We start from the raw sequence: 13,206 nt of genomic DNA, 5'->3' as shown, positions 1-13,206 counted from the left end.
TCATTGGTAATGAAAGTAGTGAGGTTATTGGTTACACCCTGTCTGTTCACCTTCCAGACTAGGGTGACTAACTCTCCTGATAGCCCTGATATCTTTTGCAATGTTTTATAAAAGTCTTAAATGGCACTGGAAAACATTGTGTCTTCTTTTTCAGTTGGCTCCGAGTACTGTTGAAGACAAGTTGTGAAAAATAACTGGTTCACCAACCTTGGCTAACAAAGAGTGTACTTAGTTTCAGTTGGCTGAGGGACAGCAGGACTCCCAATTTTCAGGTCTGTCAAGCAGTGAATAGAGGGACAGTCAAGGGCAGAAGGATCAATTTAACCCTGAACTTTGACCTCCCTATAAACGTTTAAACTTCAGGAAACCATAGAATCCCTACAGTGTGGAAACAGGCCATTCAGCCCAATACTGACCCTCCAAGGAACATCCCACCCAGAACCATCCCCTAAACCTACATTTCCCATGGCTAACCCACCTAGCTTGCACATCCTTGAGCACTATGGGCAATTTAGCCAATCCACCTAACCTGCACATCTTTGGACTATGGGAGGAAACCAGAGCACTCAGAAGAAACCCGCACAGTCACAGTAAGAATTGAATTCAGGTCCCTGGTGCTGCGAGGCGGCAGGGCTAACTGCTGAGCCACCGTGCCAACCACATGATCGACAAATAAACAGTAGCTCAGTCATACAGGACTGAAACTTTACCGGAATGAGAAACTTTACAGTTATCAGGACTCATGCAAGAATGCCAAATTTGACTCCATCACAACAATTTACACTGCAGGAGAATGAGTTGCTGATTGGTTGGCAAGTCAACTGCTACATGTACACAAATCTGGGAAGGTGTTTGGAAAATTTGATAAGGAATTTAAAAGACTGACAGAAACTTTGTATTTAATAATTGAGGTGTAAGATATAAAAATGAAGAAGTCTTCTGATCAATTTTAAAAAATGGACTGAAATAACACAGACATAGACTGAAGCTAGGAAGAGGCCATTTGGCCCTTTGAACATGCTCCATGACTGAATATGATCATGGCTGATTATCCAACTCATTTTCTCCATTTACCTTTTGATACCTTAACTCCAAAGAACAATATCTACATCTTTCTTTGAAGTCTTTAATATTTTGTTCTCAACAGTTTCCTGTGACAGAGAATTCCATAAGCTCAACATGCTTTAAGTGAAGAAATTTCTCCTCATCTCAGTCCTAACTGTCCTTCCCTCTTTCCTTAGGCTGTGATTCATTTTTTCTCAATTCTGTGGTTACCTGGAATATCCTTCCTGTGTTTCCTGCTCTGGTCCTATTAGAAGCTACAACGAGATTCCCTTTTCATTCTTTTAAACTCTTGTGAATACAATCCTAACTGATCCAGTCTCTCTTCATACATCAATATTTGCCATCCCAGGAATCAGTCTGATAAACCTTCTTTGCACTGCCTCAATAGCCAGAACATCCTTCCTCAGATAAGGAGACCAAAACCACACACAATACTGTGGGTGTGGTCTTACCAAGACCCTATATAATTACTTCAATGCTAAGGTATACAAATCCTCTCACGATGAAGGCCAACTTACCAGTAACCTTCTTCACAGCCTACTGCACTTACTCTCGGCAACTTGTGTTTGAGAACACATAGGCCTTGTTGCACCTTTCCCCTTTCCCTTATTGTTTTCAATCTTGGGCACCTCATGAGGAAGGAGATGAAAACCTTGAAGAGCGCCAGGCTCACGAAATACAACAGTTCAAGGAGGCAGCTCGCAGCCACCTTCTGAAGGGGTAATTGGCAATGGGTAAGAAATGCTGGACCAATCAGCAATAACCACATCCCAGGAACACCTTTTTAAAGACTTACCAGGAGAGTGGAAACTTTGGTATCCTTCAACTGAAGAAGGTTAAGACGAGATTTAATTTTGTTGTATAAAATCATGAAGGATTTTGGTTGCGCAATTAAGAATTTGTCAAGGGTCAGTAGCTAGCAGAGACAGATTTAATGTTGTCCAGGCAACACAGTCTCAATCTCAGCAATTTGTTGTTAAAATAAAACGTAGCTTCTCGTCTCTGGTTTTATTCCCTTATATCAGGGCAAGTGGGCGATTGAGATTAAGGGAGAAGGACTTGCATTTTGATGGCACCTTTCACTGCCACAGGATAATGCATAACTTCATAAAGCCAATGAACTACCTTTGTGAGGCAGTCACGTTTGCAATAGAGGAAATATAGCAGATGATGAGCACACAGCCAGATCCCACGAAATAAAACATGATGCCGGCCAGATGTTAAAGGATGGTAATGGTGACTAATGTCACCCACTACAGCAGAGACAACTCTTGCTCTCTCCTTCCAAACAGTGCCATGGGGGTCTTTCACGCACACCCCAGCAACATGCCCTCATGAATGGGAGCCTTGATCTCACATCACAACTTCAAATTTTTTGAGTTAGGCGAGAGGGCTTACTTTTTCAATTTTTTTGATATTATTTGAGGTGTGGGTGTCACCGGTGAGGCAGCATTTATAGCCCATTCTTAATTGCCCAGATAGCGGTTAAGAGTAAACCACATTGCTGTGGGTCTGGAGTCACATGTAGGAAGGACAGCAGATTTCCTTTCCTGAAAGACATTGGTGAACCAGATGAAGTTTGACAACAACCAACAGTGGGGTCTACTGGGGCTTGCTTTTTATTCCAAATTGTTATTGAATTCAGATTTCACTCTCTACCACTGTGAGGTTTGATACTATATTCCAGAGTATTAACCTGGGTTGTAGATTATTAGTGCACTGATGTTACCACTTGACCAGTGTCTTTTTAATAGGATGGGACTGTCGCTGGCAAGGTCAGTGTTTTGTTGCCCTTCCCGAAATGTCCTTGAACTGAGTGACTTGCTTGGGTCCACTTCAGAGTCAACCACATTGCTGTGGGTTGGGAGTCACACGTAGACCCAGACCAGGTAAGGATGGCCGAGTTGCCTCCTCAAAAGGCATTTGTGAACGAGATGCGTTTATATGCTAGTTAATGGTTGCTTTACAGACACCAACCCTGGGGATAACTTTCAACATCAGGTATTTGTTTTTTAAGCAATGGAATTGAAATTCATAGGATTTAAACCTGAAACCCCAGAACAGTAGCCTGGGTCTCTGGATTGCTATCCCAGTGACATTACCACTGCACCACTGTCTCCTCAAAGTGTGGGGAGGCTGAGACCTATGACTGAAAACCATTCCTTCAAGAGATCACTAAACAGCCAGTTTTCACTTGTCACCCTTATGAGGCATGCTTCGGATGCAGAATTCCGACTCCACAGGCTAACTATAGCTAACTTGCTACCTCTTCCCAAGTTGTCATGGAAATGAGGCAGCCCAAGAGTAACAGGCCCGAGTTTCCTTGGAGACAAACCAAGTTCAGAGGTCATAAGAAATGGTGGAAGTGATCTGATTTGGGGGGTTAGGAATTTCGGGCTCTGGTGAGGCTTCAAGGGTTTGAATTTATAGAAATGGAGGCCATTTTGTCCTTTGTGCTTTTGCTAGCTTATGGAAAATGTCATCAAAATGGCCTCATTCTTTTCTCCATAGCCCTGGACTAGATCAATTACTCACACAAGTCCTTTTAGGAAGATACAAGAGAACCTACACCTTTTCAGGCACAACATTTCAGCTCAAAACAGCTTGCTATACAGCAGAGGAATAAAAAAAACTCTTTACTTTCTCACTCATTTTTCCTTACTAATTATTGTAAATCTGTGTCGTCTAGCTAGAGATTCTCCTGTCAGTGAAAACAATTTCTTTGTATACTTACAGGATCAACAGCCCTGCAGGATTTTGGGAGGATGAGAAATGATGACACAGGGAGACAAGGTTCTGGATGACATGATAAAGATTGAAGGAGACAGAGCGAGGACAGCACAGTCAGAGGCGGAAGAAAGAGAGCGGCAATCGAAGGGCTGCTGATATCCTTTATCTGGTTCCCGTGGAAACAGAGGAGGTTGGACAGGCTTCCTATCTGGTTTGCAAACAAACAGAATGTTTGATGGCTTATTGCCATAAGGAAAGGCTGGTAACTTAGCCACGGGTTGGTGGGAGGTGGTAGGGGCTGACCGTTTGTTCTTTGAGAGCAATGATGAGGAGAATGCTAACCCACCTCCTCTCATCATGAGCCCTTAAGGTGGAGACCATGCTTCTGAGGGGAACAACAAACAATATGAGCATGAATGCACCATTCAGTCCCTCAAGTCTGCTGCACCATTCAAGTCCGTCTTTCTGCACTGAGCTCAGTTGGAGCTGATGACCGAGTGGTATTATTAATGGTCTGTTCATCCAGAGACCCCGGTATTGCTTTGGGAACCTGGACTCGAATTCCACCATGGCAGATGGTAGAATTTGAGTCCAATAAAAATCTGGAGTTAAGAGTCCAATGATGATTTTTCAGGAAAAATCCATCAGCTTCACTTATGTACTTTACCGAAGGAAACTGCCATCCTCACCTGGTCGAGCCTACATGTGACTCCAGACCCACAACAATTAGGGATGGACAATAAATGCTGGCCTGACCAGTGACCCCATTATCCTGTCAATGAATTTTTCAAAAAAATACTGTAATTATTTCAACAACGAGAAGACTTTTGATTCATGTCTTCAATGTGTTTGATACCTAAAGCTCATAGAGTTCATAAAGCCTGACTATTTGCAGTAGCAACACGCTTCAGACTAGGAACATAGGAACATGTGTAGGCCATTCAGCCCCTTGATCCTGTTCCACCATTCCATGAGATCATGGCTGATCTATGGCCTAACTCCATATATCTGCCTTTTGCCCATATCCCTTAGTATGTCTTCTTACCAAAACATCAATCCTTCTCAGATTTAAAATTGATAACTGAACCAGCATCCACTGCCAATTGTGGAAGAGAGTTCCAACCTCTACCACCCTAACATCTCTCCCGAGTGGTCTAGTCCTAATTCTCAGACAATACTGCAATTTCTAGAATCCCCATCGGTGGAAATATAGTTTTCTTTGCCAACCCTGTCTTTTCCTGTGAATATCCTGAAGAAGTTGATCAGATCAATCATTAATCTTCTAAATTTTAGAGAAACATGCCTGCTTTGTATTATCTTTACATGTAAATTAACTCTCAAATCCCAGATATCATTCTTGCAAACCTACCCTGTACTCCATTCAAGGTACCCTGTCCCTAAGGTGCCCAAATTAAAGGTAATTGCACAAGGGCATCATAATGTAGAAATAAGGGTAGACCATTCAGCCCCTTGAAGCTATTTCTCCATTTATTCGATCATGGTTGGCCTATGTTCAAACTCTATTGTCTCATTTTGTTCTCAAGCCTTGAGAACACTCTAATTAAACTAATCACGTCTAAGGCAAAAGGCTAATTGAGTTCGCATCTATTGAATTTTGAATACCCTTCTGGTGGCGTTTGATGAAGTGCCAACTCAAAAGTAATTGTGGCAATTGTCAAAGCTTATGGTGTGGAGGCTGGCACATTGGCATGGGTAGGAGATTCACCAGCCAATTGGAAACAGAGAGCGGGTATAAATGGGTTATCTTTTGGTTGGCAAAATGTTGTGTGCTGTAGGGATCAATGCTGGGGACACAACTCTTTACAATTTATATCAATGACTTGGATGAACAAACAGAAGGTATGATTGCCCAATTGGGCAATGATAGAAAGACTGGTGGGAAAGCGAGTTGTGAAGAGGATATAAAGAGATTATAAAGGGATAAATAAATAGGTTCAATGACTGAACATAGATCAGGCAAATGGAGCACCACATGGGAAAATTTGAGATTGCCTATATTGGCAAAAAGGAACGTATAATCTGAACGGTGAGAGGTTGCAGAGCTCTGAGATACAACGAGATCTGGATGTCTGGGTATGTGAATCATACAAGGTCAAAAAGCAGGTAATCAGGAAAGCGTAAAGAATGACATGGCTCATTGTGAGGGGGAAATGATTTTGAGAGTAGAGATGTTATACTTCAGTTATACAAGGCACCGGTGTGATTCCATCTGGAGTACAGTGTATTATACTGGTCTCCTAGTTTTAAGAAGAGTGTCAATGTGTTGGAAGCAATTCAGAGGAGGTTTACAAGATGAATACCTGGAATGGGAAAGGTTGAACAGGCTGTACAAGTTGTGCCTGCTGGAGTTTAGAAGAGTCAGAGGTCACCTGACTGAAACAAAGAAGATCTTGTTGGGACTTGACCAGTTGGGTGTTGAAAGGATGTAGTAATGGGAACTGCAGATGGTGGAGAATCCAAGATAATAAAATGTGAGGCTGGATGAACACAGCAGGCCCAGCAGCATCTCAGGAGCACAAAAGCTGACGTTTCGGGCCTAGACCCTTCATCAGAGAGGGGGATGGGGTGAGGGTTCTGGAATAAATAGGGAGAGAGGGGGAGGCGGACCGAAGATGGAGAGAAAAGAAGATAGGTGGAGAGGAGAGTAGAGGTGGGGAGGTAGGGAGGGGATAGGTCAATCCAGGGAAGATGGACAGGTCAAGGAGGCGGGATGAGGTTAGTAGGCAGGAAATGGAGGTGCGGCTTGGGTTGGGAGGAAGGGATGGGTGAGAGGAAGAACCGGTTAGGGAAGCAGAGACAGGTTGGACTGGTTTTGGGATGCAGTGGGTTGGGGGGAAGAGTTGGGCTGGTTGTGTGGTGCAGTGGGGGGAGGGGATGAACTGGGTTGGTTTTGGGATGCGGTGGGGGAAGGGGAGAATTTGAAGCTGGTGAAGTCCACATTGATACTATTGGGCTGCACGGTTCCCAAGCGGAATATGAGTTGCTGTTCCTGCAACCTTTGGGTGGCATCCTTGAGGCACTGCAGGAGGGCCATGATGGACATGTCATCTAAAGAATGGGAGGGGGAGTGGAAATGGTTTGCGACTGGGAGGTGCAGTTGTTTATTGCGAACCGAGCGGAGGTGTTCTGCAAAGCGGTGCCCAAGCCTCCGCTTGGTTTCCCCAATGTAGAGGAGGCCTCTGGGCCTGCTGTGTTCATCCAGCCTCACATTTTATTATGTTGAAAGGATGTTTCCTTTTGTGAATGAACGCAGAACTAAATGTCACTGTTTAAAAGTCAGGAGTCACTCATTTAAAACAAAAATGAGGGCAAACATTTTACTTTCTCTCAGAGAATTGTGATTCTTTGGAACTCTTTTCCTCAAAAGGTTGGGGGGGCAGAACCTTTGAGTATATTAAAGCAGAGGTTGATCGATTTTTGTTAACAACCGTTTCAGGGTGAGGAGGCAATGTGGATTTGTAGGCACAGTCAAATCTGCAATGATCTTATTGAGTAATGAAAGAGGCTAGAGGGATAGAGTGGCCACCTGTTGGCCTAGTTCCTGTAGAAGGATGAGGCATGACACATTTGGCCAATTGTCTTGACAGTTTACAGTTGATAGTAACAGTCAGTTGTGCCAATCTGTGTGGAAGCTATTACCAGCACAGTTTTATATCAGGACAGCTGTTGTTGAAGAAACAATGTACACATTGTGTGAGCAGATAAGTGAAGGAAAAAAAAAACCCACTTCATCTCTCCTCCAGCGCCCATCCACACAGGACAGAGATTGCAAACTTTGTCTGTCTGAATAGCTGATACAAGTGCTCCCTGATACCCTCACAGATGGATCGATCACCTCATTGTCAACATCATGATGTGATAAGGATAAAGAAACATGCGTCACCAAGAGGAGTTTGTGCAGATTCTGTATCTAGGAGAAAGAAGTCCCACAAACAGAACTTATGACAGCTCTGAGCAGGGCTGTCCCTGCTGAGCATTGAGACATGTCTCTCACTCATTCATACAAATACTTCAGATACTGGAAATCTGAAACATAAACTGAAAACGCTCAGCAAATCTGTAGCATCAGTGGAGAGCGATCAACAGAGAAATGTGCCCTGAGACAGACGGATATCAGAAAAGTGTCCTAGCCAAGCCCTTTCAACCACATCTACCAATTTACCATGGCTAACCCACAAAGCCTACACACCCCTGGACAATTTAGCATGGCTAATCCATTTGGGACCTGTTCATCTTTGGACTGGGGGAGGAAACCAGAGCACCCAGGAAGAATGTGCACATTCCAAACAGTCACCCAAGGCTGGAATCGAACCCAGCAAAGCAGTAGTGCTAATTACTGAGCCATCATGCTGTCAAGTGCCTGTTCTGGTTTCGTTGTCAAGTTTTGCTGGCATCGAGTTTGCGAGGCGAATTTTGTAAGGTAGGAGCCCGAACATTAATAAGGCAGTTGCCTAGCAGGTGTCTCGCCAAGTCCCTTGTAAAACGTTTAAAGCATAAAGAGTTCTCATCTGATTCTGCCACAAATATGGCCGTAGCCCACATCACTCAGACCTGAGAAGTTTCCAACTGTTTCTCTCTCCACACTGTCTCTCTCTCTCTCCATCCCCACATCTTTCTCCCTGTGCCTTGCTCTCTGTACCTCCTTCCACTTCTCTCTCCCTACTTCACCCCTTTCTTCTGTCTGTCTCTCTCTCTCTCTCTCCCTTCTCCTTCTTCCCTCTCCCATCTGCCATTCCCTCCCTGACTCTGTCCCTTCTCTGTAATCTAACTCTTGCTCCATCTGTCTATCCCTAATTGCTGCCCTTCTCCTGGTCAGCATTTCACAGCTCCTTCCTTCCCCCTGCATCCTGCCTGGGTCTTTATTGCCTCTCTCTTTCCAGAATGTGATCCATTAAGGAGCAAATTTACATCACTTTTCAAATCTCACCTTCAGGCATTGGCTGAATTAATGTAAATAAATTAAACTGGAGACATTTTAAATATCTTTAAATCATTTGCAGCTGTTCATTTTCAAGATGCTATTTCATGTTCATACAGAAGTTTAACCCAAGCTCAGGTCTGCATTCCTGCACAGTTTGAGGGTACTCTGTTAAATCTCTTCCTCAGCCATAAAACAAATCAAACATTGACCAATCTCCACTGTCTCTCCAGTAACTAGTGACAAGCAACAAGTCAATTTGATTCCACACAAGAACTTCTGCAGCTATTTAACTAACCTGCTCCCAGCTTCTTAACTAACCTTTGACTAACATTCATAATCCTTCTGTTGCTCACCAGATAACTGAGCAATGTCCCAGGTGATTTCAGTGCCCATGCAAGATTCAGCACATGGACCATGAACACCAGTACATGCCTGTCTGAATCAAAGAGCAGAGATAATAGGAACTGCAGATGCTGGAGAATCTGAGATAACAAGGTGTAGAGCTGGATGAACATAGCAGTCCAAACAGCATCAGAGGAGCAGAAAAGCTGATGTTTCAGGCCTAGACCCTTCTTCAGAAAAAAAGATATCCTCACTGAATCAAAGAGCATCTTCCTTTCTTTGTTCATAACCATCAGCATGCAGGCCATGCTCAATCAGCCTGTCACTGAAAAGCTCAGAAGAAAATGTCTCCTGCTGGCTGTGATTCTGTGACTATATGTCACTTGCTAATCAATCCTGAGTGTGCCAATGACGACACAAATGATTTAAAATAGTCAGCCAAGCAGGGAGCATGACCCATTTACCTTTACCAGCATGGTGTGTATTCACTCAGTGAAATCAAATCCCTGCAAACAAAAGGGCTGTATTTACATCGGAAAAGAAGGAAACTGGGAGACTTGTAGACCCTTTGCAACATTACTGTTGCCATGACATTCTTAACATAGGAACAAAAGCCCTTAATCGCAAGCCATTCAGTCCTTCACGCCCCCTTCATCATTCAAGGGGGTCACAGCTAATCAGATTGTGGCCTCAACTCTCCTTTCTATCGCCCGGAAAGCCTAAAGACCCTAAACCCCTGCCCAAACCTCTGACATGCACTGTGTTCATTTCTCACCATTCAGTATTTGGGCTTCCTGTAATTCACATTTCACATCGCTTTCTAAGTCTTTGAAAGGTTTTAATTTGAACCTGGCAGGTCTCCCTTCCATTCATGACCATTGATATTTGTCACTATCCATCCTGAGCATTTTAAAAAATGTATTCATTCATGGGAAGTGGATCTCACTGGCTGGGCCCAGCATTTATTGTCCATTCCTAGTTGTCCCTAGAGGTGGGTGAGCTGCCTTCTTAAAAATGCTGCAGACCCACAAAAATGTTATGGAGGTCATTTGACTCAAAAACACTGAAGGAACATATTTCCATGTCAGGATGGTGAGTAACTTGGAGGGGAACATGCAGAGGGTGGTGTTCCCATGTATCTATTGTCCTTGACCTTCTAGATGGCAGAGGTAAGATGTTTGGAAGGTGCTGATGACGAAATATTGAAACATGCCCTCATCACTCCAAATCATTGATTAATGTCGGGATCAATGCCAAATTGGCAACAATGTGGCATTTTGAATCACTTCCTGGTGAGTTATTGAGTGGAAGACACAATTGATGACAAGATCATGGACAATATTTTTTTGGACATGTTCCTTGGCGTCACCAAGCTTGCAGACTAAGAATCTGAGAGACCAGCAAAAATCAATGTCTTAGTTAATACTGAGTGACTTTTTAATTGTTGCTCAGATAGCTGTTTAAATGGCCATCCATTTGGTTTCACATTCAGTCTCAAAGTGCTGGGACAGAGGGGAGCTAATGAGCAGATCTGTTCATTATGATTACATTGATGCTTTCAATGTTTATACAAAAGAAAAATTCACAGGGTAAGGAGCCCAGAACATTCTTTGAACTGCTGTCAAATTGGCCAATGCAGTCAGGCTGCAAATCACTGTTGCCTTTCTTTAACAAAGTTAATAAGGCCCTGGGCCTCCCTCCGTCTAGAAACAGATCTAGAAGCCCTTTGCAAAAATTCAAAGGTCACCCCTACAATTCTTTCAGTAAAGCGCTAGAGTCGAGGGTTCAAATTTAACAGTTAGCCTCAATACTGGTAACCACAAACCAGTTGGAGTATCATTAAGACCCCCTGAGTAGGTGGGGGTGTCTGCCTGGTTCAGCCAAAAGCTGATTGTAGATCTGCAGTTCAGAGAAAATGAAACAAAAAAGCCAATGAAAAGTAGCTTTGCTCAGTGATGCTGCTTTCCCATAATTGGGGGTGGCACGTGGGGGGTGAGGGGTTGGGTATGGTAGGCAAATTAAGGCAGGACTGCTGTTGAAAAGATCACTCAAACTTGGGCCACTTTAATCAACTAAAATGTATAAACTGGTTTTATAAGTTTAATCCCTGATGGTTATTGCTGCAAAGAAGGACATCTGGTAAAGTTAGGCAAAAGCACCTGCATGAACCATGTCTGGGAGGGACAGCAAGACTGATCAAATCCATATGACCACCTGGATTTTACTTTTCATTTACTTTTACAAACTCTGAATCAAGCCAGTGGTAAAACTCTGTCATCTGTGAAAACAACAGTCCTCTTAAAAATGGCAAAATACGCACTGTCCTAGGGAGAACTCTGATTCTGTAGATTGCTAACTGTTGTCATGATTCCCAGCCAAGACCGCAAAGTTGAAGTTCTAGTCTGGCTAAGAGCCATTAGCTTCTTTTTGTTAAAGTAGACAAATTTTGAGATCCTGTGTATGCAGTAAAAGAAAATAAAGCTCCAAGATTCTACTGTATTGAATAAACAAAATAAACTTTATAAGACAAAGTTAGAACTTTGAAACTATCCACCATATGTGTGTGTGCGCATGTTGTGCGTGAGTTGGTCGTGTGTGTGGGTGGTGTGTGTGTGTGTGTGTGTGTGTGTGTGTGTTTGCACGCACACACTTGTGTGCATGCATGCATGCATATGCACAGGTGCATGTTACTTATGCTCTAATATCCAAAATTAACATGAGGTAAATGTGCAGCTCCTCTGCAGTCAAAGTTTCTCTGACTGCACCTTGTCAACATCTGACCTATCTCACTTAGAAGAGCCAGGGCAGCAGATATAAGGAAATACCACCCTTTTCCAATTTCCTTCCTGAGCCATACATCAAGGACTGCAGTGGTTCAAGAGGTAGGTCACCTGTACCATCTCTGACGATATCCAGGATATGCCCAGCAATATCACATGAATGACTAAAAGCTAGCTACAACACAGAATACATCAAATAGCTAGTTACACTGTTGGTCATCAAATCTCATTAAATGTTGTCTTCTATATAAGGGATTCAATTTAGTTTACCCTTAAGAACCTTGCTACAGAACTGTTTCATTTCCATCACAGACTGCCTCAGCCACTGCCCACATACAGCAAACTCAGGATCTTCCTCTGAGATTGCATTTAACTGGGTTCTTGAGATGACATTATATTTGCACATGGACACAACTTCTCGTTGTTCTGCAAATTACTGGCTTCCCGAAGCTGACACTATCCCCAGGGTTTCTCTGAACTCAAATATTTTTCAGTTGCGCTGAGCAAATAAAGCCAGAAGAAATATGAACATGAGTGGGCCATTCAGCTCCTTGAGCCTGTTCTGCCATACAATAGGATCATGGCTGACCTGAAGCTCGTCACATCTACATTACTGCCCTTTCCGGTAATCCTTGTCTCTACTTTTTGATGAAGAATCTATATATCCAAGCCTTGGATCTCCACAAGGACTCTGGCCTCACAGCTCTCTGTGGCAAAGTGTCCCAAAGACTCCCAACCCTCTGAGGGATGAAATATAGCTTGTGGACTCCTTTGTTCCCAGTCTCAGCTGGGCTGGGCCAGCAATGGTTCCCAGGGCCTTCTCCTGCCCTCACTGTCTGAAGTTTATGAACCACAACTCCCTAGCTGCCTAAAGCCATTACTTTGTTACCGCACCCTTGCAGCTTTAAGCTGCAACATCAAATGGCATCTCCCAGTAAACACACATCCAAATAAATTGAAACAAGGGAACTTTTCCAAGCTCTATCCATCTTCATAGCAATGTAGCCTGTTCTGAAACATCATTACTCCAATTGTTTTGAGATTGGCATCCCTCATTCACAATTTTGCCTTTGCTCGAATAAAGTAAATGAGTATGTCAACTTTTCAGAGTTCACGGAATAATTTCAGGTTAATTTTTTAGCTCCAGTTCTCAAAACTGGCAGTCGCTTCTACCGTAATGCTATTAAACAAGGGTATACTAGTAAAGTAACATAACCCCCATCTTTAAACACACTTGACTTCAACATGCTTCAATTGGATTTATCTCAATTCCAGAATTAATTCATAAAACTAAATATTATTGACAACATGAACCATGCTCAAGATGTTTGGAAAGCCATGCAACTC

Source organism: Stegostoma tigrinum, chromosome 34, assembly GCF_030684315.1.
Source record: "Stegostoma tigrinum isolate sSteTig4 chromosome 34, sSteTig4.hap1, whole genome shotgun sequence".
Classification (NCBI taxonomy): Eukaryota; Metazoa; Chordata; class Chondrichthyes; order Orectolobiformes; family Stegostomatidae; genus Stegostoma; species Stegostoma tigrinum.
This window is presented reverse-complemented; position numbering follows the sequence as displayed.